This window comes from Panthera uncia, chromosome D1 (genome assembly GCF_023721935.1).
Source record: "Panthera uncia isolate 11264 chromosome D1, Puncia_PCG_1.0, whole genome shotgun sequence".
In the NCBI taxonomy this organism is placed as follows: Eukaryota; Metazoa; Chordata; class Mammalia; order Carnivora; family Felidae; genus Panthera; species Panthera uncia.
This window is the reverse complement of record NC_064808.1, coordinates 58,740,043-58,762,789: the sequence shown is the minus strand read 5'-3', so window position 1 is coordinate 58,762,789 and position 22,747 is coordinate 58,740,043. Positions and strand designations below refer to the sequence as shown.

The following is a 22,747-nucleotide window of genomic DNA, read 5'->3' as shown; positions in this document are numbered from 1 at the left end:
TGGCACCTGGCCAATGCTCTGAGTCCCTCCCCCAGAGGATCTGAGCAAGTCAAAGCCGCAGTTCCTCAGAAGTGAGGGGTCGGAAAATAGCCATGTTTGAGATAAAACTCAGGAGGGAGGTGCCACCTGGCAACCTGACAGCTTGGTCATAGACAGTGTAAAAGCAGGGAGGGGATGGAAGCTGGAGACAAAGGATGGGTGTGCAATTGCTAGTCAGGGAGAGCATAGAGTTCCAATACCAGAGACCCAATACCAGAGACTGAGTAGCTGGATGATGTCATTTTCACCCCTTGTGCATGTGCATACACACCTACAAGCCAGAACAATCCACCCCAGTAAGCTAAGTAGCACCATCTAGTGGAGAACAGAGCTGTTACACTAAGCCCCGCCCAACTGGGCCAACCTCACTCTTCAGGAACACCACAAACCTCTCCACCTGCTTAGTTTATGGGCTATAAAGTGCTTCATGGTTTGACTTCTAGGGGAAACCAATGTAATTTCAAACGTATTTCAGTGTATTCGTTGGTCCATCTATTCAATTTTTCTTTTTCGTTTCTTTTTTTTCCTTGAATACAGAAAGAGAAAAAATTTTTATTTTTAATTTTTATTAAAAATATTTTTTCTACTTTTTCTTTTTCATATATTTTTCAAATCCTATTTCATTACATCATTTCATTTTATTCTATTTCATTGTATTCATTTTCTCAAATTTTCAAACTCTTCCTTTTTGTCTCTATCAAGCTCCTTTCAATAACCAGATCAAAACACACCTAGAATCTAGCATCATTTATTTGATTTTGTGTGTGTGTTGTTTTTAATTTTTTAATTTTATATTTATTTTTTACCTTATCAATTCCTTTTCTCCCTTCAAAATGACAAAACGAAGGAATTCACCCCAAAAGAAAGAGCAGGAAGAAACGACAGCCAGGGACTTAATCAACACAGATACAAGATGTCTGAACCAGAATTTAGAATCACGGTAATAAAAATACTAGCTGGGATCAAAAATAGATTAAAATCCCTCTCTGCAGAGATAAAAGAAGTAAAAACTAGTCAGGATGACTATGAAATAAAATAGGCTATAACTAAGCTGCAATCTCAGATGGATGCCACAGTGGCAAGGATGGATGAGGCAGAACAGTGAATCAGTGATAAAGAGGACAAATTTATAGAAAGAAGAAAGCAGCAAACGGGAAGATAAAGCAATGGAACTCAGAACAGCAAAAAGGAAACAGAATTTTAGAAAAATGAAGAAAACTCAAGGGACCTCTGAGACAACATCAAGCAGAGTAACATTCATACTATAGGGGTCCCAAAAGAAGAAAGAAAGGGGTAGAAAATGTATCTGAAGAAACAAGCTGAAAACTTCCCAAACCTGGGGAAAGAAACAGACATCCAAGTCTAGAAAGCCCAGGCAGTTTCAAAGAAGATGAACCCAAAGACAGCCACGACAAGAAACATTACAATTAAAATGTCAAAAATGAGGGGCGCCTGGGTGGCGCAGTCGGTTAAGCGTCCGACTTCAGCCAGGTCACGATCTCGCGGTCCGTGAGTTCGAGCCCCGCGTCAGGCTCTGGGCTGATGGCTTGGAGCCTGGAGCCTGTTTCCGATTCTGTGTCTCCCTCTCTCTCTGCCCCTCCCCCATTCATGCTCTGTCTCTCTCTGTCCCAAAAATAAATAAAAAACGTTGAAAAAAAAAATTTAATAAAAAAAATAAAATGTCAAAAATGAAAGGGAGAATCTTAAAAGCACCAAGAGAAAAACACCAGCAGAAGCTGGACAGGCCAGAGGAGAGTTGGTGGGGCAGATTCAAAGTGCCTCCTGGGGCACCTAGATGGCTCAGTCAGTTAAGCATCCACCTTCAGCTCAGGTCATGATCTCATGGCTTGTGAGTTTAAACACTGCATAGGGCTCTGTGCTGATGGCTCGAAGCCTGGAATCTGCCTCTCTTTCTGCCTCTCCCCCTCTCATACTCACTTGCACACATGTACTCTCTCAAAAAGAAAAAAAAAAAAGAAAAAACTTCCAACCAATAATAATCTACGCTGCAAGGTGATCACTCAAATTTGAAGGAGAGACAAAGAGTTTTAAAGACAAGCAAAAGCTGGGGTGCCTGGGTGGCTCAGTCAGTTAAGCATCCAACTCTTGATTTCAGCCCAGGTCACAATCTCACGGTTTGTGAGTTCAGGCTCCACATCAGGCTCTACACAGACAGTGTTGAGTCTACTTGGGATTCTCTCTCTCTCCCTCTCTGTCCCTCCCCTGTGCACTTACTCTCAAAAAATAATTTAAAACTTAAAAAAAAAAAAAAAAAAAAAAAAAAGGACTAGCAAAAGCTAAAGGAAAAGGAATTCATCACTACTAAACAGGCCTTACAAAAAATAATAAAGAGATTTCGTTAGGCTGAAAAGAATGTCACTAATTAATAAAAGAAAACACACAAAAGTAAAAAGCTCACTGCAGAAGGTAAATATACAGTAAAGATAATATATTAATCAGTTATAAGGTACTAAGAAAATTAAAAGGTGTCACAAAATTAACTGAACCTGTAATAATTTGCTTAACATATACATTTTAATAAAAAGATATAAACAGTGATATCAAAAACATAAATCTAGGGAGGGGAGTAAAAATGTACTTTTCAAATGTGTTCAACCATCAGTTGTTATCAAAATAAAATGTTACATAAATAGGATGATGTATGTGAACATCACAATAACCACAAACCAAAACTATACAAAGAAAATGAGAAAAGAATCTAATATTTTTTAAGAAAATGTTAAAAAGAAAAAGAAAGGAACCATAAACACAGGCAGAAAACAATTAACAAAATGGCAGTAAGTCCATAATTCTCAATAATTACTTTCAATGTAAATGGACTAAATTCTTCAATCAGAGGAGTGGCTGAATGGATTAAAAAAACAGTACCCATCCATATACCCTGCCTACAAGAGACTCTCTTAGAAGGAGGGACCCACAGACTGAAAGTGAAGGGACGGGAAAAAAAAGATATTCCACACAAATGGAAATGAAAAAAAAGGTGGTGAAACCATACTCACATCAAACACAATGGAATTTACAAGTACTTTAACAAAAGACAAAGAGGGGCATCACAGGGTGATAGAGGGGTTGATCTAGTAAGAAGATACAACACTTATAAATATGTATGCACATAAAAAAGGAATAAAATGACAACAATACAATAGTAAGGGATTTTAATACCCCACTTGCATCAATGTATCAATTATCCAGACAGAAAAATCAATAAAGAAACATAAACCTTCAACAACACATTAGACCAGATGAATTTAACAGATAAATACAGAACCCTCCATCCAAAACCAGGAGAATATACATTCTATTCAAATGAACATGGTACATTCTGCCGGATACATCACATGTTAGGATGCAAAAGAAGTCTCAATAAATTCAAGACAACTGAAAACATATCTAGCATCTTCTCTGACCACGATCATTTACAAGAAGGAAAATGGGAGAACTACTAATATGTGGATATTAAACCACATATTAAAACTAAACCACTACTAGGTCACAGAAGAAATCAAAAAATACCTAGAGATAAGTGAAAACAGAAATACACCAACATCTACGGGATGCAGCAAAACAAGTTCTAAGAGGGAAGCTCACAGTAGTACAGGCCTACCTCAAGAAACAAAAGAAATCACAAACCATTTAACTTTACACCTAAAGGAACTAGAAAAAGAACAAAGCCCAAAGTTAGTGGAAGAAAGGAAATAATAAAGATCAGAGCATAAATGAAATAGAAACACACAATAGAAATGATCAGTGAAACTGAGAGCTGGTTCTTTGAAAACAAAATACATAAACGGTGCTGGGAAGACTGGACAGCTACATGCACAAGAATGGAACTACACCACTATCTTACATCTTAACACAAAAACCAACTCAAAATGGATTAAACACTTGAATGTAATACTGTAAACCATGAAACTCCTAGAAAAAAACACCGGTGGTAAAACTACTTGATATCTGTCTTGGCAATTGTCTTTTTGGACAAGGCAAGGGAAACAAAAACAAAAATATTACATCAGACTAACAACGTGCACAGTAAAAGAAATCATCAAAAAATGAAAAGACAGCCTACTGAATGAAAAAGGTATTTGCAAATGATATATCTGATAAGGAGTTAATATCCAAATTATATCAAGAACTCACAACTCAGTATTTTAAAAATCCAATTACAAATGGACAGAGGGGGATGACAGTGGAGGACAGGTGAACGTCTGACTTTGGCTCAGGTCATAATCTCAGGGTTTGTGAGTTTGAGCCCTTCATCAGGCTCGCTGCTGTTAGCGTGGAGCCCACTTCAGATCCTCTGTCCCCCTCTCTCTTTGCCCCTCCCTGACTTGCACTCTCTCAAAAATAAATAAAACATTTTTTAAAAAATGGACAGAGGATATGAATAGATTTTTTCCAAAGAAGACATCCAGATGGCCAACAGGTACATAAAAAGATGCTCAACATCACTCATCATTCAGGGAAATGCAAATGAAAACCACAATGAGATATCACCTTACACCTGGTAGAACGGCTAGAATCAAAAAGAGAAGAGATAGCAAGTGCTGGCAAGGATGTGGAGAAAAGGGAGCCCTTGTGCACTGTTGGTGGGAATGTAAATTGGTGCAACCACCGTGGGAGACAGTATGGAGATTCCTCAACAAAAATAGAACTATTATAGAGGTGCCTGGGTGGCTCAGTCGGTTGAGCATCCAACTCTTTATTTCAGCTCCGATCATGATCCCAAGGTCATGGGATCGAGCAGAGTCTGCCTAGGATTCTCTCCCTCCCTCCCTCCGCCCCTCTCCCCTGTTCACATACCCTTTCTATAAATCAATCAATCAACCAGTCATGAGGATGTAATATACAACTTGGATAATATATAGTCACTAATATTGTATTAACATCATAAAGGGACAGATGGTAACTAGACTCCCTGTGATCATTTCACGCTGCACACAAATGTTGAATACTATGTTGTAAACCCAAAACTAACATAATTGTCCTACGTCAATTAGAACTCAATTTAAAAAAGAGCCAAACATCTTAACAGGCACTTCACCAAAAACATACACGTGGCAAATAAGCACACTGAAAAGATATTCCACATCATATGTCGTTAGAGAAATGCAAATTAAAACAAGATAAGTTCTGGTCCAAGATGGCGATGTAGAAGACCCTACACTTACATCCTCCAGACATATCAAATCTACATCCCTTTACAGAGCAACTCTTCCCAAAGAAGAACTAAAGGCTGACTGAACAGCTTCTGCACAGGAGACAGACCACATAAAGAACAAGACAGACACACAGTTCACACACTACCAACTCTGTGAACTGCAGGGTGGAGGAGTAGTACTGAGGGACCATGAGCAGATCTGTCTACCCTGAGGCACAGACAAAAAACAAAACAAAACAAAAACAAAAAAACCCCACCTCAGTTTGTAACTAGAATATGAAGGAACCAGCCTTAGAACCCTACCAAATAGCAGGGGAGCTGCTGGAACTCTCTTCAGATAAAAGGACTGGTGAGCACCACAGTTTATGGTCATTACAGCTGCGGCCATCTCGCCAAGGTGACACAGTCACAAAGGACCCTGGAAATCACCAGGCCCACATCGCTTTGGCTCCAGATGGCTTGCTAGGGTACCCGCAGCTCAGAGCACTCCAGGATGTCCCAGCTCACACCTGCTTTGGTGCCAGCCAGTCCACCAGGGCACCCCCCACAAGGAGTGCCCCAAGACTGGGGAGCCAGGGTGGCTCCGTCGGTTGAGCGTCTGACTTCGACTCAGGTCACGATCTCGTGGTTTGTGAGTTCGAGCTCTGCGTCGCGCTCTATGCTAACAGCTCAGAGCCTGGAGCCTGCTTCGTATTCTGCGTCTCCTCCTCTCTCTGCCCCTCCCATGCTCATGCTCTCTCAATAATAAATAAACATTTAAAAAAAAAAAAAAAAAAAAAAGGAGTGCCCCAAGACAGCCTAGCTCGCATCCTGCCTCAGCTCCAGCTGCCCCACCAGGGAACCCCACTTGCAGAGTATCGCGGACAGCCCGCCTTGTGACTACTGTGGCTTCAGCTGTCCTGCCAGGGTGTCCTTTGTGCAGAGCACCTTGGGATGCCCTGGCCCATACCCTACCTCAGCTCTAGCCATCCCAAGGTGCCCACTGCACAAAGCACCCTGAGATACTCTGGCCCACAGAGGCCATAGCTCCAGCCACCCCACCAGGATGCCCTCCACACTGAGCAACCCCAGACACCCCAGCCTGCACCCACTTCAGCTGTCCTGCCAGGCACCCTTTGTGCAGAGAGCCCCAGGACCACCCCAGCCTGCACCCACTTCAGCTACAGCTCCCCCACCGGGGTCTGAAGTGAGTCTCTTATAGGCAGCATCTGGATGGGTTTTGTTTATCCATTCCACCACTCTATGTCTTCTGATTACGGCATTTAGACCATATACATTTAAAGAAACTACTGAGATATATGCACTTACCACCATTTTAAAAATTGTTTTCTGGTTGTTTTTGTCATTCTTCTCTGTTCCTTTCTTCTTCTCCTGTACTCTTCCCTTGTGACTGATAACTGTTCTTAGTGTTATGCTTGGCTTTCTATTTTCTGTGTGTATATTATAGGTTTTGAGTTTGTGGTAACCATTAGGTTCACATATAACATCCTAAGTATACAGCAGTCTATATTAAGCTGATGGTCACTTAAGTTCAGACACATTCTAAAAAGAACTTTTTTACTTGCCCCACCAGGTTTTACGTATATGTTGACATATAATTACATTTTTTTACTCTTAATTTTATTTCTTTTTATTATTATCATTAAGTTTCTTACTTCTAATTATAGCCTCTTTGTTTCCCACTTTAAAGAAATCTTTATTTTTAATTTTTTTTTTTAATGTTGATTTATTTTTGAGACAGAGAGATAATGCGAGTGGGGGAGGGGCAGAGTGAGAGGGAGACACAGATTCCGAAACAGGCTCCAGGCTCCGAGCTGTCAGCACAGAGCCCGATGCGGGGCTCAAACCCACGAACCGTGAGATCATGACCTGAGCCGAAGTCGGACGCTTAACCAACTGAGCCACCCAGGCACCCCTAAAGAAATCTTTTTAATGTCTCTTGTAAGGCCGCTTTAGTAAACTTGCTGGATAGAGTGCTCTTGATTGTAGGTGTTTTCCTTTCACTGCTTTGAAAGAAGTCATGCCACTCCCTTGTGGCCTGCAAAGAAGGTGCCCCCTGCAGGATAGGTGAAGTTTAACTGCACACTAGCTGGAGGGTGTAAGGCGCCGAGCACAGGGGAAGCCCTGATGGTGTTGTCTGAAGCCAAGGGCAAGGCAGGCTGAGGTGTCCCAGGGTGATCCATGCAAATGGAAGCAAACAAACAAACAAAAGCAGGTGACAATACTTAGATACAATAAACTTTGAGACAAAGCCTATGACATGAGAAAAAGAAGGCCATTACATAGTGATAAAGGATCAATTCAACAAGAGGTCATACTTATTGAAAATACCTATGCAGATATTTGAGCCTGGGTGGCTTAGTCACTAAGCATCTGACTTCGGCTCAGGTCATGATCTCAAGGTTCAGTTAAGATCAAGGTGAGTTCAGGCCCCACTCCATGGGAGATCGTGTCCTGCTCTGGGTAAGCATAGGCCTCACTTCGGGTGAGCCCTGCTTCTCTCTCTCCCCTCTCTCTATCTCTCCCCTCCCTCTCTCTGCCCCCTCATGGGATTTTCTCTCTCTTTCTGCCCCTCTCTCACTTTCACCCTCTCCCAAAAAAAAAAAAAAAAAGTAAGTATCTATGCAGCCAACACTAGAGCAACTAAACAACACACTCCTCAAACAACCAATGGGTGGGTCAAGGAAGAAATCAAAGAGGAAATTTTTAAAAAACACATATAAAAACCCAACAGTTCAAAATCTTTGGGATGTGGCAAAAGCAGTTCTAAAAGGGAAGTTTATACTAATACAGGCCTACCTCAAGAAACAAGAAAACCTCAAAAAAATCTAATCTTATACATAAATGAACTAGAAAAAAAAAAGCCCAAGGTTACTAAATGGAAGGAAATAATAAAGATCACAGCAGAGATAAATGAGACAGGAACTAAAAAATACCTATCAATGAAACCAAGAGCTGGCTGTTTAAAAAGATTTTTTAAAAATTGATACCCCTTTGAGCCACTCATCAAGGAAAAAAGACAGATGACCCAACTAAATAAAATTAGAAACAAAAGAAAACAAATGACACCACAGAAATACAAAGGATTATAAGAGACTACTACAAAAAACTATATGTCAACAAACTGGACAACCTAGAACAAATGGATAAATTCCAAGAAACATACAATCTTCCAAAACTAAATCAAGAATAGAACATCTGCACAGACCAGTTACTAGTAACAAAACTGAATCAGTAATCAAATAACTACCAACAAACAAAAATCCAAGACCGGATAAATTCTCAGGTGAATTCTACCAAACATTCTCCTCAAACTATTCCACAAAATAGAAAAAAGGCTTCCAAATATATTCTATGACATCAGCATTACTAATACCCAAACCAAAGATACTACAAAAAACAAAAACCCACAGGTAAATATCCCCAATGAACACAGATGCAAAAATCCTCAACAAAATATTAACAAACCAAATCCAACAATGCATTAAAAGAACGATTCACCACAACGAAGTGGGATTTATTCCAGGGTGCACAAATGGTACACTATTCACAAACCAAAGAGATACATATTAACAAAACAAACTATAAAATCATATGATCACCTCAAAAGACAGAGAAAATGCATTTGACAAAATTCAACATCTGTTCGTGGTAAAAACCCTCCCTGTATTACAGAAAACATACCTCAACATAATAAAGGCCATATATGAAAAACTCACAGCTGACATCACACTCAATGGTGACAAACAGAACTTTTCCTAGAAGATCAGGAACAGGACAAAGATGTCCATTCTCACCATTATTCAACATGGAACTGAAGTCCAAGCCACAACAGCTGAGAAATAAAAGGCATCCAAATTGGGAAGAAGTTTAACTGTCACTATTTGCAGGTAACATGCTACACACAGAAAATCTTAAAGACTCCACCTTTTCAAAAAACTATTAGAATAAACAAATCAATAAAGTTGCAGAATACAAAATTAATACACAGAAATCCCTTACACTTTTATACACTAATAAAAAAGTATCAGAAAGAGAAGTTATGAAAATAATTCCATTTTTAATTATACCAAAATATTAAAAGACCTAGGAATAAACTTAACAAAGAAGGTAAAAGACCTGTACTCTGAAAACAATAAAACAATTGATGAAAGAAATTGAAGACACAGGGGCACCTGAGTGGCTGTCGCAGAAGCATCCAACTTGGGCTCAGGTCATGATCTCACCGTTTTTGAGTTCGAGCCCTGCACCAGGCTCTGTGCTGACGGCTCAGAGTCTGGAGCCTGCATCGGATTCTGTGTCTCCCTCTCTCTCTGCCCCCTCCCCTGCTCACACTTTCTCTCTCTCTCAAAAAATAAACATTAAAAAAAAATTTTTTTTAAAAGAAAGAAATTGAAGACACCAAAATGGAAAGTTATTCCATGTTCATGGATTCAGAGAATTAATACTGTTAACAGGTCTATGCTACCCAAAGCAATCTAGAGATTCAATGCAATCCCCATCAAAATACCAGCAACATTTGGCACAGAACTAGAACAAGCAATCCTAAAATTTGTATGGAACCACAAAAGACCCTGAATTGCCAAAAGTAGTCTTGAGAAAGAACAAAGCTGGAGGCATCACAATCCCACATTTTAACATATACTACATAGCTGCAATAATCTCAACAGTATGGCAGTGGCACAAAAATAGACACATAGATCAATGAAACCAAGTAGAAAGCCCAAAAATAAACTCACCATTTTATGGCCAGTTACCCTACAACAAAGGAGGCAAGAATATACAATGGGGAAGTCTTTGTGCCAAATCGCACTGGAAAAACTGGACAGGTACATACAAAAGAATAAAACTGAACCAACTTCTTATACCACACACAAAAATAAACTCAAATGGATTAAAGACCTAAATGTGTGACATGAAACCATAAAACTCCTAGAAGACAACACAGGCCAAGTAATTTCTTTGACATCAGCCTTAGCAATGTATTTTTAGATAGGTCTCCTCAGACAAGGAGAACAAAGGCATAAACTACTGGGAACACACCAAAAAGAAAAGCTATTGCACAGCAAAGGAAACCATCTACCCAACAAAAAGGTAACCTGCTAAATAGATATTTTCAAATGATACAGCCTGTTAAGAATATCCAAATATAAAAATAAGTTATTCAACTCAATGCCAAAACTTAATCCAATTTTTAAAAATGAGAAGATGACCTAAAGAGACATTTTTCCAAAGAAGATACAGATGGTCAACAGACACATGAAAAGATGTTCAACATCACTCATCATCAGGGAAATGCAAGTCAAAACCACAATGAAATATCACCTTACATCTGGCTGAATGGCTAGACTCAAAAAGACAAGAAATAAGCACTGGCAAAGATATGGAGAAAACAGAACCCTCGTGCTCTGTTGGTAGGAATCCAAGATGGTGTAGCCACTGTGGAAAACAGTATGGAGATTCCTCAAAAATTAAAAAAAGAACTACCATACAATCTAGTAATTCCACTATTGGGTACTTTCCCAAAGAAAACAAAAACTAATTTGAAAAGACATACATAGCCCCATGTTTATTGCAGCATTTTTTACAATAGCCAAGATATGGAAGTAACCCAAGTGTCCATCCATAAATAAATGAATAACAATGAGGTGGTATATATATGTCTGTGTGTGTATATATATACATATTATATATATATATAATAGATATATACAGATATAGATATATAATGGAATATTACTCAGCCATAAAGAACAAGATCTTGCCATTTATAACATGGATGGACCTAGAGAGTATTATGCTAAATGAAATAAATCAAAGACAAATACCATATGATTTCGCTTATATGTGTAGTCTTTTTGAGCAAAAGCAGAAAAACAGACTCATAAATACAGAGAAGATGGCTGCCAGGGGGAGGGGTGCAGGGGGATGGGGAAAATGGGTAAAGGGGAATGATAGATATAAGCTTCCAGTTATGGAATAAGTTCCAAGGATAAAAGATATAGTACAGAGAATATAATCAATGCATTATGATAGCGTTCTATAGCAACAGATGGTAGCTACACCTGTGGTGAGCATACCATAATATACAGACTTGTCAAATCAGTATTCTGTACAACTGAAATTAATGTAACTTTGTATGTCAATTATATTTCAGTAGTAAGTAAGTAGAATGGTCAAACTCATGGAAGCAGAGAGCAGAACAGTAGTTGACAGGGGCAGGAAAGAGAAGGAAATGGTCAAAGGGCATAAAGTTTTGGCTATGCTAGACAAATGAATTCCAGAGATCTACATAAAACAGCAACAAGATACTACTACACATCTATTAGAATAGTTAAAATCCCAAACACAGAAAACACCAAACATTGGCAAGGATGTAGAGCAACAGGAAATCTCATTCATTGCTGGTGGGAATGCATAATGGTACAGCCACTCTGGAAAACGTCTCGGCAGTTTCTCTTCCTTTTTTCTTCTCTTTTAAGCAGTTTCTTACAAAACCAAACCATCTAATACAGCTATCATGCTTCTTGTTATTTACCCAAAGGAACGGACCCTTTTGTCCACACAAATTTATTTTTTTATTTTTTAATGTTTTATTTACTCAGAGAGAGAGAGAGAGAGCGTGCGAGAGCGAGAGCATGAGCAAGGGAGGGGCAGTGCAAGAGACAGACACAGAATCCAAAGCAGGCTCCAGGCTCTGAGCTGCACACAGCCCGACGCGGGGCTCGAACCCACAAACTATGAGATCGTGACCTGAGCCAAAGTCGGACGCTTAACCAACTGAGCCACCCAGGCACCCCCCCCCCTTTTTTTTTTTAATTTTAAGTAGCCAACATACAGTGCAATATTGGTTTCTACAGCAACTTTATTCTTAATATCCAAACTTATAAGTAACCAATATGTCCTTCAATAGTCAAATGGATACTCTGTAGTTCATCCAGACAATGGAATACTATTCAGCACTAAAAAGAAATGAGCTATCACGCCATGAAAAGAAATGGAGAAACCTTAAATGCATATTGCTAACAGAAAGAAACCAATCTGAAAAGTACAAACTGATATGAAACTGTATGATTCCAATCTAGAAAAGGTAAAACTATGGAAACTATGAAAAGATCAGTGGCTGTCAGGAACTGAGGGGGATAAACAGGAAGATCACAGAGGATATTTAGGGCAATGAAAGTATTCTGTATGATACCACAGTGATAGATACATGTCCTTTTACATTTGTCCAGACCAACACAATGTACAACACCAAGAGTGAACATAAACTGTGGACTTTGGGTGATTATGATGTGTCAATGTAGGCTCATCCTTGGTTTAAAAAATAAAGAAGTATACTGGGGAGCCTGGGGGGCTCACTTGGTTAAATGCCTGACTCATAATCTCAACTCAGGTCTTGATCTCAGAGTCATGAGTTCAAGCCACACGTTGGGTTCCATGCTGGGCATGAATAGCCTCTTTAAAAAAAAATTTTTTTTTAAAGAAGTGTATTGTTCTTGTGAGTGATATTCATATTGAGGGAGGCAATGCAAGTGTACAAAGTACATGGTAAATCTCTATACCTTCCCCTCAATTTTGTTGTAAACCTAAAATTGTTCTTAAAAAGGGGGAGAAAGTCTTAAATTAAGAGAGAGGAGGGATTCTGGGAAGATGACAGAGTAGTAAACACCAGGAAACTATCTCCCCATCTAGACAAAAATTGCATTGGCAGAATCGGTCTAATGTTGACTATCTGAAAACTAGTCTAGAGTCCTCTGAAAGCTTGCACATTGTGGGGAAGGCTTCCACTGTAAACCACCATCAATTTCACCTCTGAGCACAGTAGCAAGTATCCATCCCCCAAACCCCAGCCAAATGACAGACAGCTGTGTGCGTTTCTAAAAACAGCTTACACACAGCCTACAGCAGGTAGGGAGGGTAAAAAGTACTCCTGTCTCCCACATATTGGGGATCTATGCCGAGTGCTGCTTCTGATCATGAAGGTGCAAAGAGGCAGGCAGCCATTGCCACTGCATACACACACCTTACTCCACTGTTGCCAGCCCCTCAACCTCAAGCTAAAATAACTGACAGGAGATTCAAAAGGCCAGGGCTCCTCTGCCCTCCCTTACTTTTTACCTTTCCCATTTCAGGAGCCAGACACTAAAGACTAGAACATTCAGAAACTGCATATATAGGTAAAATTAGAAAGTGGCTGCACATGCCCAAGGAAAGGCTCAGAAAAGACGATGAGGACATTACCCTCAGGCTCATCTTCAGCACAGAGATGGCCTCTAACAATTAAAAAACAAAAAACAAACCCACAGCAAACACCGGGAGAGGGAGGGAATGTGATTTCCAGAGTTACCACATCATGAAAATCGAACGTCCAGAGTTCAACAAGGAATCAGAAGACATACAAAGAAATGGGAAAGTATGGCCCAGTCCAAGGAAAAAAATCATCCAACAAAGTATGTCCCTGAAAAAGACTTAATGGCCAATGAATCAAAGACTTTGAAATAACAGCCTTACAGATGATTAAAAAAACTAAAGGAAGGTGTGAAGAAAGTCATGGAGACAATGTGTGAACAAAATGAAAATGTCAACGAAGAGACAGAAAACCCAAATAGAAACCAAAAAGAAATTCTGGAGCTGAAAAGAACAATAACTTAAATTAAAAGTTCAGTACAGGGATTCAAAGGCAGATTTGAGCAAGCCTACGAGCCAGTGACCTTGAAGACAGAACAATGGAAATAATCACAGCTGCGTAACTGAAAGAAAAAAGACTGACGTAAAGTGAACAGAACCTAAGAGAACTGTGAAACACCATCAAAAGGACCAACATATACATCATCAGAGTCCCAGAAAAAGAAAGGAGGGCAAAAAAGGGGCAGAGAGAATATCTGAAGAAATAATGACTGAAAACTACCCCCAAAATTTGATTAAATACATAAATTAGTCAGGGCGCCTGGGTGGCTCAGTCGGTTAAGCGTCCAAGTTCGGCTCAGGTCATGATCTCACAGTTCGTGAGTTCGAGCCCCATGTCAGACTCTGTGCTGACAGCTCAGAGCCTGGAGCCTGCTTTGGATTCTGTGTCTCCCTCTCTCTCTGCCCCTCCCCTGTTCGTACTCCATCTCTGACTCTCAAAAATCCCCATGGTAACAACAAAGAATACAACTATACAATAATCACATAAGGAAATTAAGAAAGAATTTAAACATTTCGCTATAGGGGCACCTGGGTGGCTCAGTCAGCTAAGTGTCCGACTTCAGCTCAGGTCATGATCTTGCAGTTTGTGAGTTCGAGCCCTGCATCAGGCTCCATGCTAAGAGCTCAGAGCCTGGAGCCTGCTTCAGATTCTGTGTCTCCGCCTCTCTCTGCCCCTCCCATGCTCATACTCTGTCTCTCAATAATAAATAAACATTAAAAAAATTTTTTTTTACATTTTGCTATAAAAAAAAAAAAAAATCAACTGGAAGAGCGCCTGGGTGGTTAAGCATCTGACTTTGGCCCAGGTCATGATCTCACAGTTCATGGGTTCAAGCCCCGCATTGGGCTCTCTGCTGACAGCTCAGAGCCAGGAGCCTGCTTCAGATCCTGTGCCTTCCTCTGTTTCTCAAAAATAAGCGTTAATTAAAAAAAAAAAAAAAAAAAAAATCAACTGGACACAGAAGATGACAGGAATGCAAGATATTAGGGACAAAAGAGCTATAGGGTATGTTAAAAAAAAAAAAATGGCACAATGACAGAAGTCCCTCCTGATCAAATTACTGTAAAAGTAAACAGATTAAACTCTCCAATAAAAAAGCAAAGATTGGCAGAATGGACAAAAATACACAATCCAACAATATACTGTCTATGAGAGACTCACTTGCAATCCAAAGACAGCTGGAAAGTGAAAGGATGGAAAAGGATATTCCATGCAAATGAAAACCAGAACAGAGCAGAAGTAGCTGGACTAATGTCAGACAAAACAGACTAAATCAAAAAAGCTAACAAGAGACAAAGAAGGACTTTATATATTCATAAAAAACTCAATACAGCAAAAAGATAGTAATTATAAACATTTATGCACCAAATGACAGACCATCAAAATAAATGAAGCAAACACTGAGAGAATTCAAGGGAGAAATCGACATTTCTACCCTAACAGCTGGAGGCCTCAGTACCCCACCCACAATCACAGATAGAACAACCAGAAAGAAGATAAGGCAACAGAGGACTTAACAGAATAACCACCCAGGTCTAACAGATGTATACAGAACACTCAACCCAACACCAGCAGATTACACATTCTCAAGTACACTGAGGTCTTTTCCAGAAAGACTATAAAATTAGGCCACAAATGAGTTCTCAGTAAATTTTAAAAGATAAATATCAAAGTATCTTCTCTGACCACACGTGGATAAACCAAATTCAATAACATAAATAGAACTAGAAAATTCACAAGATTGTGGAAATTAAACAATACACTTTTTAACAACCAAAGATCAAAGAAGACCTCACAAGGAAAATTAGAAACTACTTAGATACAAATGCTAACAAAAACACAACATACCAAAATTTATGGGATACAGCAAAAGTAGTGATTAAGGGGGGAACATAGTTATAAATGCTATTAAAAAACAAGAGGGGCGCCTGGGTGGCTCAGTCTGTTGAGCATCCGACTTTGGCTCAGGTCATGATCTCACAGTCTGTGAGTTTGAGCCCTGTGTCAGGCTCTGTGCCAACAGCTCAGAGCCTGGAGCCTGCTTCGCATGCTGTGTCTCCCTCCCTCTCTGCCCCTCCCCCGTTCATGCTCTGTGTCACAAAAATAAACAAACATTTAAAAAAAAAAAAAAAAACAAGAAAGATTTCAGGGGCACCTGGGTGGCTCAGCCAGTTAAGTGTCTGACTTTTGATCTAGGCTCAGGTCATGATCTCACGGTTCATGAGTTCAATCTCCACACAAGGCTCTGTGCTGACAGAATGGAGACTGCTTGGGATTCTCTCTCCCTCTCTCTGCCCCTCCCCTACGTGTGTTCTTGTTCACTCTCTCAAAATAAATAAACTTTAGGGGCTCCTGGGTGGCTCAGGCAGTTAAGTGTCCAACTCTTGATTTCGGCTTAGGTCATGATCTCCCAGGTGGTGGAATCAAGCCCCGCACTGGGCTCTGCGCTGACAACACAGAGTCTGCTTGGGATTCTCTCTCCCTCTCTGCCCTTCCCCACTTGTACCTTTCTCTCGCTCTCAAAGTAAATAAAAAATAAGCATTAAAAATCAAACAAATAAATGCATAAGCTTAAAAAAAAGATTTTTTACAAATTAAAAATTAAAAAGATTTTTTACATCAACAACCTGGATTCACAACTTAAAGAACTAGAAAAAGAACTAAACCCAAAGCCAGAAGGATTAGAGCAGAGATGAATAAAATAGAAAACAGAAAAATAGGGGAGAAAAAAAAAATCAATAAAGCCAAAAGGTGGTTCTTCAAAAAGAGCCAAAAAATTGACAAACGTTTAGCTAAGTGGACTAAGGAAAAAAAGACTCAAATTACTAAAATCAGCAGGTAACATGGGGGCATTAGCACCAATTCAATAGAAATAAAAAGGATAATAAGAGAGTAATATGAATAGTAGTCTGAACAGACCAAAACTAGTAAGGAGATTGAACAATAATCAAAAATCTCCCAAGGAAAAAGTCCTGGAGCTCATGGCTTTCGAGTAAATTTTACCAATCTTAAAGAAGCATACCAAACTTTCCCAAACTTTTCTGAAAAACTAAAAAGCAAAGAACACTTCCTATTTATTCTAGGAGGTCAGCATAACCCTGATACCAAAGCCAGCCAGAGACATTAAAAGAAAACTACAGACTAATACCCTTATGCAAACATCCTCAGCAAAATACTAGCAAACAGAATTCAGCAGCACATTAAAAGCATTCTGCACTATAACCACATAGCATTTATTCCTGGAAAGCAAGGATGGTTCAACATACAAAAAAAAAATTAATCACTGTAATATACATACATCACCAGAATAAAGGAGAGAACCACATGATCACCTCAACTGATACAGAGGAAGCATTTGACAAAATGCAACATACTTTTATGACAAAAAATACTTTACACAATAGAAGGAAATTACCTCCACGTAATAAAAGCCATATACTAAAAACCCAGAGCGAACATTAATACTCAATGGTGAAAGACTAAAAGCTTTTCCTCAAGGAACAATGCAACAATGTCTACTTTCACCTCTTCTATTCAACACAGGACTAGAAGGTCTAGCCAGAGCAACCACGCAAAAAAAAGTAAATGCAAGTAAAATTATCTGTCTGCAGATGATATAATCTTGTATGTAGAAAATCCTAACGACCACAGTAAAAGCTGTTAGAACTAATAATTCAGCAAAGTAGCAGGATACAAAGTTAACACACCAAAACCAGCTGCATTTTTATACCCCAACAACGAACAATTCAAAAAGGAAATTATAAAAACAATTCCAATTACAATAGTATCAAAAAGAGTAAAATGCTTAAGATTAACCAAAGAGGTAAAAGACTGCACAATGGAAACTTCACAACTTTGCTGAAAGAAGTGGAGACACAAATAAATGGAAACACATTCCATGTTCATGGGCTAAGAGTTAATATTATAAAAACGTGAATATTTCCCAAAGTGATCTACACATTCAATGCAATCCCTATGAAAATCCAATGATTTTGCAGCAACCGAAAAAAAAAAAAACACATTCCAAAATTCATATTGGAATCCCATGGGATCAGAAATCATGAAAAACAATCTTGAAAAAGATTAACAGACTGGAGAATTCACACTTCCTGATGTTAAAACCTACTACACAAAGCTACAGTGATCAAAACACTGTGATACTGGCATAAAGACAAACATAGAGACCAATGGAATGAAAAACAGGTCAAATGATCTTTAACAAAGTGCCAAGATCATTCAATGGAGGAAAGAATAGTCTTTTCAAGAAATGGTACTGGGAAAACTAAATGTCCATAAACAAAAGAATGAAGTTGGCCCCTTATCTAACACCATGTATAAAAATCAACTCAGAATGGATCAAGGACCTAAATTTACAACAAAACTCTTGGAAGAAAACATAGAACAAAAGCTTCACATTGGATTTGGCAATGATCTAAGATAGGACACCAAAGTCACAGGCAACAACAAAATTAAACAAACTGACTTCACGAAAATGTAAAATTTGTGCATAACGACACCATTCAGGGTTTCACGTCAAGATGAAAGGATCCTGAACTCAACTCCTCTCACAGACACACTAAATATACAGCTACATATGGAACAATTCCCTTTGCAATAAATCTAAAAACTAAGCAACTCCTACATATCACGTGAAACAGAAAAAAACAACATTGAAATGGGTAGGAGAGGTGGAGACAATTTCAACAGAAACCCCATCCCCAGCATGGTGACCCACAATCAGGAGGGAAATCACAACCACCAGCTTCTTCCTGAGGAGAGAAGCGTTTGAACCCTAGATCTGCCACTCTAACTTTTAAGACCTGCACCTGAAGGATGGTCCCCAAAGTATCTACCTTTGAAAATCAACAGGGCTAATGTCCACAAAACCAACAATGCTACAACAAACTGAGAAACCGTGCTTAAACGGCTTGCATGGACCAAGCATGGCTAACCCGCCAGGAGCCAGCAGAGGCAGCTGAGTGTATCAAGCCCAGTCTTTCTGGGAAAAAGGTCCATTTGTCTATCCTAGAAGTTCAGCCTGCAAGCAGGCTTCTAATTTAACACACATCTAGGGCCTAACAAAATATTTTCCAAAGACTGCAGAGGATAACAGGTGTCATCTCTGCACTCTCTCTCTCTGCCTCACTCCAGGTTGCATTGCCAGAAAGGAGCTTATGCATATATCTGGTGCCCTGGTTTTTGCAGGTGCCACCCAGGGAGCACCCCTTGAATGTCTGACTCTCATGGCCAGAGAAGCTTACACATGTAGATCACACAGGGCTGTAACAAACAGAAAACAGTTGAACTACCATATCAGGGAACAGCAGAGAGGCAGCAGACAGAAATGCACAATCTTTCCGTGAAAGAGGACTATTAGGTTATCTTCACAGATAGAAATGCCCATCTCCCAGTCCGCCCCTGAAAGAGGTTTATTTGCATACTTTAAAAGCTGCTACCTGAGGGTCTGGCTTCTAATAAGCCCTGCATCAAGAGGGCCTGAGATCCTCCCTTTTAGGACATTGACAGGTCTTGGCACAGTCTGAACTACTGAGAGCCACCAAGAACAAAGTAGGCTGTTTGGACAATCACAATGGTTTGAGAGACAGCCAAAAAAGCAAGGGCAAGGGTGAACAAAAAGGTTCATCTACACAAGGCCACTCCTTCAAGACTGGGAGGGATGGCTGTTTTATCTAATGCACAGAAACCAACACAGAGAGTCAAGGATGATGAAGAAACAGAACTGTATTCCAAATGAAAGAACAAGATAAAACCTCAGAAAAATGGAGACCAGTGGGATGCCTGGGTGGCTCAGTCGGTTAAGTGCCTGACCTCAGCTCAGGTCATGATCTCATGGCTCATGAGTTCAAGCCCCACATCAGGCTCTATGCTGACAGCTTGGAGCCTGGAGCCTGCTTCAGATTCTGTGTCTCCCTCCCCTGCTCACGCACGCTCTCTCTCTCTCTCAAAAATAAATAAACATTAAAAAAAAAAAAAGGGCAGCTAGAATAAAACAACTTGTTACAGACAAGGGAACGCTCATAAGAATACCAGCATATTTTCAGCGAAAATTTTGCCAACTAGAAAGGAGTGCCACAGGTTAAAGAAACAAAAACCCTCCTACCAAGAATACTCTACCCAGCAGAGCTGTCCTTCAGAATTGAAGGAGAGTTTTCCATACAGGCAAAAGCTGAAGGAGTTCATCACCACTATAGCAGCTTAAGAAATGTTAAAGGGACTGCTTTAAGCTGAAAGGTACTAATTAGCAACAGGAAAGTATATGAAAGTATAAATCTCACTAATAAAGATAAACGTATATTAAAATTCAGAATAATATAATTTTGCAAAGGTGGTAGGTTCATCACTTACAAAGCTAGTGTGAAGGTTAAAGACAAAAGTAGTAAAAGGAACTATAACTACAATAATTTGTTAAGAGATATGCAAGATAAAAGGAAGTAAATTGTGACATCAAAAACATAAAACATGGTGGGGGATTAACAACTAGAGCTTTAGAATGCATTCAAAATTAAGTCATCAACTCGAAAACAGACTGTTATAAATATGTTATTTTATGTTAGCATGGCAACCACAAAACACAAATGTACAGTAGATACACAAAAGAGAAAGAAATCTAAGCATGCCACTACAGAAAATCATCAAATCACAAAGGAAGAGGGCAAGAGAAGAAAGGTACAAAGGAATTACAAAGCAGCCAGAAAATAATTAGCAAAATAGCATTAAGTATGTGCCTACTGATAATTACTTTAAATGTAAATGGACTACACTCTTCCATCAAAGGATACAGGGTGGCTGAATAGATTAAAAAAAAAAAAAGCCATCTATATGCTGCCTACAAGAAACTCTCACTTCAAATGTACACAGATTGAAACTGAAGGGATACAAAGAGGTATTTCATGAAAATGGAAACCAGAAGAAGTCTATACTTAAAATAGACTTGTAGACACGATCGTAAAAAGAGACCAAAAAAAAGGCCAATATATATTCAGAAAAGGTCAATCCAACAAGAAAACATCTGGGGGCGCCTGGGTGGCTCGGTCGGTTAAGTGTCCGACTTCGGCTCAGGTCATGATCTCGCGGTCTGTGAGTTCGAGCCCCCCGTCGGGCTCTGTGCTGACAGCTCAGAGCCTGGAGCCTGTTTCGGATTCTCTGTCTCCCTCTCTCTCTGCCCCTCCCCTGTTCACGCTCTGTCTCTCTCTGTCTCAAAAATAAATAAACGTTAAAAAAAAATAAAAAAAAAAAACCATCTGTAAATATTTATGCACCAAACATAGGAGCACCTAAATATATAAGCAAGTATTAACAGACCTAAAGGGAGAAATGGACACAATACAATAATAACAGGGGACTTTTATACCCCAATTCTGTTAATGCATAGATCACTGAGACAGAAAAATCAGTAAGAAAACGTTGGGCTCACATATTAGAACAGAGGAGTAGAACAGACATTTACAGAACACTCCAGCCAAAAGTAATAGAATACACATTCTACTTAAGCTCATGTGGTACATTCTCCAGGACAGATCATATGTTGGGTCACAAGTCTCAATAAACTTAAGAAGACTAAAATCGTATCAAGCATCTTTTCTGACCACAATGGTATGAAACTAGAAATGACTTACAAGAAAAAAACAGAAAATTCACAAATATGTGGACACTAAAAAACATGCTACTGACCGACCAGTGGGTCAAAGAAGAAATAAAAAGAGAAGTTACAAAATACCCTAAGACAAATGAAAATACAGCATACTAAATATGGGATGCAGGAAAAGCAATTCTAAGAGGAAGTTCATAGTGATAAATACTTACGTTACAAGAAAGATCTCAAATGAACGAACTTTACACCTCAAGGAACTAGAAAAAGAACTAAGCCCCAAAATAAGATGAAGGAAATAAAGGCCAGAGCAAAAATAAATGAAACAGAGACTAAAAATACAATAGCAAAGATCAGTGAAACTAAGAGCTGTTTTTTTTTGAAAAGATAAACAAAATAGACAAACCTTTAGCTACACTCACCAAGGAAAAATGAGAGAGGACATAAAACTAAATAAATAAAAGAGACATTACAACTGATACCACAGAAATACGAAGGATCGTACTATGAACAATTATACTCGAACAAACTGGACAACCTGGAAGAAATGGAGAAATTCTTAGAAACATATAAACTGTAAAGACTAAATTACAAAGAAGTAGAAAATCTGAACAGACTGATTGCTAGTAAAGAGACGGATTCAGTAATTAAAAACCTTCCAACAAACAAAAGACCAGGACCAGATGGCTTCACTGAATTGTTCCAAACATTCAAAGAATTAACGCCAAGCCTTCTCAAACACTCCCCCCGCAAAAAAACAAAACAAAACAACCAGAAGAGGGAATACTTCCAAACTCATTTTATAAGGCCAGCATTACCCTAACACCAAAATCAGACAACACAGCAGGAGAATTATAGGCCAATATCCCTGATGAACATAGATGTAAAAATCCTCAGCAAAATATTAGCAAACCAAATTCAACAATACACATACATACAACATGATCAAGTTGGATATATAGGAGGAATGCAAAGATGGTTCAACATCCACAAAGTAATCAATACGGCACACCATATAACAAAATGGATAAAAAATCATGATCGTCTCATAGACACATAAAGCATTTGATAAAATTCAATTTACCCACTTATGAATAATAAAAACGCTCGGAGCACCTGGGTGGCTCAGTTAAGCGTCCAACTTCAACTCAGGTCATGATCTCACTGTTCGTGAGTTCCAGCCCCACATCAGGCTCTGTGCTGACAGCTCAGAGCCTGGAGCCTGCTT

The 22,747-nt window shown here is 39.2% G+C and overlaps 1 protein-coding gene across 3 annotated transcripts in view; it reads right to left on the bottom strand.

The window, feature by feature from the left end:
• The window catches only part of USP35 (ubiquitin specific peptidase 35), a 55,127-nt gene that overhangs the window by 15,245 nt on the left and 17,135 nt on the right, over nucleotides 1–22,747 (bottom strand). The gene's annotated exons all lie outside the window — the stretch shown is intronic.